Here is a 6,000-nt window from a genome sequence, read left to right as displayed (position 1 = left end):
CCCGAATCAAAATCTAACCACTTATCCTGTCCTATCAGTGTTCTTTACTGTCCAAGTACTGTAAGCAAAACATCTACCCTATGCAACACTAATATTAAAGGTTCTTCAAGCAAAATTAGGTTCTGTATTAAAAATGTGCTTTATTGAATTTGTATGGGAGAAAAGAATACAGTTTAGTAAAATTCTCTTCCTGATGCAAAAGAGCAACTAGGTCAGTTATTGCTGATATTTCTCTGCAGTGTTAATGAGAGAAAAAGCAATACATTTTTGTCACTTGGAATATGACTCAGAATCAGGCACAGAAGATCTACTGATTAGGAAAGTGGTTTTTTGTTCACTTAATTAAGCAGTTACTTAATGAAGTAGAATGACACTTTAAGTATCTAAGCCTGCAAAGAGTTTAGGAACACTGTGAGTATTTGTATATCAAAAGTAGCCTGGGTTAAGATTATTTCTCCTTAAGAGGTGACATCTCAATTTTATAGATGAAGAAAAGACTCCGAGTTCTATCGAGATTAGTCATTGCTGGTAACATCACCACTGTACAGTAAGAAAAGTATATTTTTGGGTATAATATCACTTCCTGCTACACAGGGACTGCAGTTGCATAGATGCAGTAAAAGATTTATTTTTTTTGCAATGAAAAATCTTGACAGAGAAGACAATCTTGTTTCAACATTTTTTCTTAAATTTTCTTTTGTCTAAAATCTCAAACCATAATGGTTTGGACATGTACAAACTGAAACACTGAAGTTGAAAATAGCATGTGTAATTTTTTAGCCAAATATCTCACCAGGTTAGATACTTATTATTAAAAAGTTTTAAAGTTTAGCTGTTCTTTGGAAAGAAATTGCAGTTTTTTAAAAAGCACTTTCTTAAGAAAATATTTTGTGTTGAGAAAACTAAAACAGTAACAGTTTTAAGTATTTGTGAGTGATACAGAATTGAAAACAGACATTTCCCCTAGGAATGTGCATTTAATCAAATTTTCCATCTTGACCAAGCAGTTGGTTTTTTTACACACAAGGTGGGGGAGGACTTTTATGAGGTTTTTTTATTAGCTTTATTATAATTTCTTACTCTCTACATCATGCCTACCTTGGGCTAGGGTTACAGCTCTCCTAGCTGTCCCCACCCCACTGGGTTTAGGCACCTGCCGGCTAGTTGCTGGGATCAAAAAGGCTTCACTTGAAGCTTATTTATTACTAACTGGTTTAAAAGCAAGCTCCCTTCCACTGCAGCTCAATAAAAGCAATTGCTTCCTTCACACATTTATTAGCAAGCAGATGCCTTTAGCCCCTCTGCGTGAGCAAAATCTTCACTTGGTTCCTAATGTCACTCCGTCACTTAAAATGTCATTTACTCCAGAAAGGCAGGTACTGGATCACCTCTCCTCTCCGCAGCAGTGGGGCCTTATGTGGAAAGTCAGCTACTCCGCAAAAGGCTTAACCTGATTTTTTCTAGCCATCCCTTGCAACGTTCCATAGCGGTAGGAGAAGAGGCGGCTGGGGCTCCCTGGGCACCAGCTGCGCCTGGGAGGCTGTGGGGTGGCTGCCTGCCAGCACCAGCTGCATGGGGACGGGTTCGGATTTGGATGCCGCCATCCTACGTGGACTGAACAATGGGATCATTTGCTTGTGCACGGGTACAAATTCAGCCATGCTGCAGCAGGAACAGAAGGAGGAGAGCGCGAGAGAAAAGACAGAGGGAAAGAGATGCTGAAATAAAGAACCTATATGCAAGCCATAAGCTGCAGGAAAAGGCAGGATTATGCCTGACAGTCTATTTTTAAATTGGCTGACAAGAATCCGATGTGTTGTTTGGGTGAGGACACTGTTCCGGCTTATAAGCAGAGCCAGTTGTGGGATGGGGAGAACAGTGCAAAACCCAATTTTTTGCTTCTGCTCATCTATTCTGCTCAGACTCCCAACCAGCAATGCTGGCCTCCAGCTGCTGCAAGGAGCCCAGAGCACTGGGCCTGAAATAACAGATATTGGAGCTTCAGCTGGTATAAAGCCTGCCAATCTCCAGTGATTTCCCTGCAGCTTGGTGTCTGAACACAAGCTGAAGACCTGGCCCTTCATTATAAAAATTATTGTGCTCTGTTAGTTCTAATGGGAGGGAAGACATCCAAAGAGGAGGGATGGCTGCGACGGATGTCAGACGAGCCAGGCTATCTAACGTCATCTGGAGTCTTGCCATGGGCTCTCCATTGTGCCAGAATTCTGTCTTTTAATTTGCACTTCTTCATGGAGTGAGCTTTGGCAAATCACCTACACCTTTTGAGCTTCATTTTACCCATACATGAACTGCAAAATGATAAATGCTATCTAACCTCCAGGTCAAGGGAGGCCTGTAGCTTTTAGCATACCTATTGATTTGGAAGACTTTCATTTGTCCCTTTGACACATAACCAGATATTTGGATACGTGAGGTACTCTGAGATGTCTAGGGCACTTCATTATTTCTGTATTCTGCCCATGACGGGTGTGCAGTGGACCAGCCATAGCTATACACCTAGGTAGACGGACCAAGAGACAGCATCAACTTGGTCCTAGCTATTGCTATATACCATGCGAACAAAGGATTTACATAGAACATTTAGATACTTTACAAAATAAGCCTCAGTAGTTCCCAGGAATATTGTCAACCTAGATAATTGAGTATCTCCACTCCTTTACACAGGACTTTCACTAGAAATGAGGTTCCTGTTCCTGACCTGAGCAATATGGGGTGAATTGCAATGGAATTTCTGCCAGGGCTGTCTTTGGCCCATAATTTCACTACCCGCATCTTACTCAGGAACTACTGTCTATTTTTTAAGCCTGTAAAAATGAAAGATCTTCAGCATTTTTGGAACATTTCTACAAGTTACATTCAGACAAGCTTCATTTTGTTATGCCCCAAATGGGGATACGCTGTGGAAGAGCCGACAGATGGACAGAAGAGAAGCATAATGGCACAACTTTACTGTGGCCCTCACCACACAAGCACCTCCCCAGAAGCCCAAGGGCTGCACCTTTGCTTACCTAAACATACCTGATGGTTGGGTTTACTGCAGATCTCTCCCCTGCTTTCATGATAATTCTCAAATTAATTATTTACCTGCAAAGGAAAATACTAGCACTTTGTTATATTCTTCTTACATTTTTCTTCATATATGATATTTTTTTCTGTCCTTTTTTATTTTTCTCTTTTTCTTGGTGCCTTCATCTTTTGTTTCTTTACTGTTATTCCTTCCACTCACAACCCTATTTCAAACTCCATTTCCCAGTAATTCAATTTATTACCTCTTTTTTCTTTTTCTTTTCCACTCCAGCCATGGGCAACTTGGAAAGTCACTGTTAGACAAACCATTCTCTTATTGCTAAGGTACCCATGAGGGCAAAGGTCTGCAGCAGGCTAAGGCTCCATCCTCCTGCCCCACTCAGCTGGACAGCAGTGTGGATATCTGCCCTTGCCACCCTGCAGTGTTGCATACTTCAGTGGCCAGAAAGCTGCTGCAGCGCAGCCGCCACCACCAAGACTTACAGCCCAACCCAGCTACGGGCTGCTGCACAAAAGTAGAACCTTGGTCTCATTTTGAATCCCAGTCTCAGACCTTGCCCATCCCACATGTTGGGTCCCACGGCTACACTGTAGGTTGGGTCAAGAAAACGCCCTGGCTGAATATTAAGTGATCCAAGAAGTTGACTTTTGGGGGTCAGGCTGCTCCTGCCCAGGCTCCTTCCTCAGGCACCCGACTGTGCACCTGGGGCTGCATCAAGGCTGGGGTACTCCCCCTTTTTTCTGCAAACAGCTTTTTACTGATGAGCTCCTGTTGGTAGGGAGATAGTGAGTGGCACAGCTCTAGACTTGTTCATATATTCACTTGCCAAGAGGTCTGGAAGAGAACTCCCAGTCTTACTGCTGTGTTTCACTGAAATGGCTCCAATTTTGCAACACTTGGTCTGTAGTACTACCATGTGAAGCCACAGCTCCGACATCTTAAACCACAACCCTCCCAGACCAAGAAATGCAAAGAGACGGCTTGCATAGCTAAAACTAAACAGACAAACAAACAAAAACAACAAAAACACACAAAAAAAGCCCTGTAAAATAAATTTTTTTCCATCTAGAAAGTAACAAAATGGGCTCACTTTAGCAGGTGGAGCAATGATACTACCATTATAATTAAAACACTGTTACTGCTTATTTATAGAGTGGATGTTAAATGCAAACTTACCTTGCAGAAAATTCAAAGCTAAGAAGATGGGCTGAAAAGATTTCCAAATCAGAGCAAAATTCTGTGACTTCAACATCAGCAGTGGATTAAATATTGCCTCCAATTTGATTTAGAATAACAAACATATTTCAAATAATTCATTTAGTTAATGTTTATCCATCTCATTTGAGCATCTTTTATGTTAAATGCGATGTGTTAGCTGGTATATTTAATATGAAGCAAGTTAAAGATATTTTAATATAGGAAGAAAATGAAATGAAAACATGATAAAGTCAAAACAATTTTATCTTATATCAAAGCAAAATGTTTTGATATTATTAAAATAAATCAAGAAAGTAAAAATGAAATGTTTTGACTTTTTCTTGTTAAAAGTATTTGCCAGAATTGACACATTCTTGCAAAACATTTGGATTTTGACAAACAGCATTTTTTTTACAGAAGAATTGTTTCACTAAGCTCTAATTAAAAACTGGCTAACTCACAGATCTCAAAAAATAGTTGTCAGTGGTGAATTATTACTGTGCATCAGATATACGGTAAAAGGGATCAGTTCACAGCCCAGTGCTATTTAATATTACCATCTGTGATCCTGAAATGAATATAAAAACACTTTTGAAAAATTTCTAGGTAATAAGGACTTTGGCAGAGTGGCCAGGGCCATCATAGTGTGATGGGCATCGCCTTGGGAGACTGGTGACTCAAACATCATGCGTTTCAAATCAGGAAAATCTAGACCTTGGTCCCACTAACAAAGATGCCAACTCTGCTGCCTGATGGCAACTCTGCCTTGGCAGGAAGGAATCTATGAGTTTTAATCGATAAATAACTAAGAAGTAAATGAAAGCAGGGGAGAAACAAGTAGGATACTGAGAGGAGACCAATAGTGGAATAAGGTCTCCCGTTCTGGTGTCAGCAGGATAAAACTGTAAGCATGGAAAAGTGTGATAAGGAAAGTATTTATAAGCTGAGTTAAGGTGCTTCATTGTTTTGCCTGTCAGAAACAAGTCTGAAAGGTGATGGGAAAAATGAGGTTAAAAGGTCCATTTTTAATTTATTTATTTATTTTAAGTAGAGAATTATAAAGAGGAATTTAAGACAGCCAAATTCGGAGGAAAAATGAAGCAACTGGTGAGTCTCACCGACCATAGGAACATGGTACCTGTCAAAGCAGGGAGCTTGCCATTTCAGGCTCTCTTAAATAAAGATTGGCTGGTTTACTGAAAGCACAAGTTATTTTGGTTCAGCCTAGCAGTAGGAGTCAAAAATTTATATGGCCCAAGTTATAGAAAAGATCGGAGTAAGTATTCTATTAATATCCACTACATTTAAAATCCATGTGAATGGATTTCCACACAGCAGATAATCTGAAGATAGCCATGAAATTGTCGATGAATCTTAACATGCAGAAAATCATGAATTTATCCTCAACATTGTCAACAGTTGTTGAAGGCGGATACTTGGATTTAAAATACTGTCCTGGACACCATTTCACAAAAGTATTTCCAGCTATCAAAGTTTTGGTACTAAATCTAATGAGACTGTTTTTCACCTTGGTTTTAGGGGAGGAAGAAGACAGCTGATCCAGAATCCCTGCCCTGATGGCACATTTAAGAGATAGCTGCTTTCCTTCCCGCTTCAAAGCTTCTTTGGCGCTTCATGCATTGCCCAAGTTCTCAGGATATTTTCAGCATACAGAGCATAGTTGTAGAAACATTTCATTCTCAGTGAACACCATTTTCTCAGGGAAAAAAAAAAAAAAAAGATGTATCTGAAAA

Source organism: Falco cherrug, chromosome 5, assembly GCF_023634085.1.
Source record: "Falco cherrug isolate bFalChe1 chromosome 5, bFalChe1.pri, whole genome shotgun sequence".
In the NCBI taxonomy this organism is placed as follows: Eukaryota; Metazoa; Chordata; class Aves; order Falconiformes; family Falconidae; genus Falco; species Falco cherrug.
Note: the sequence above shows the minus strand (reverse complement) of the source record.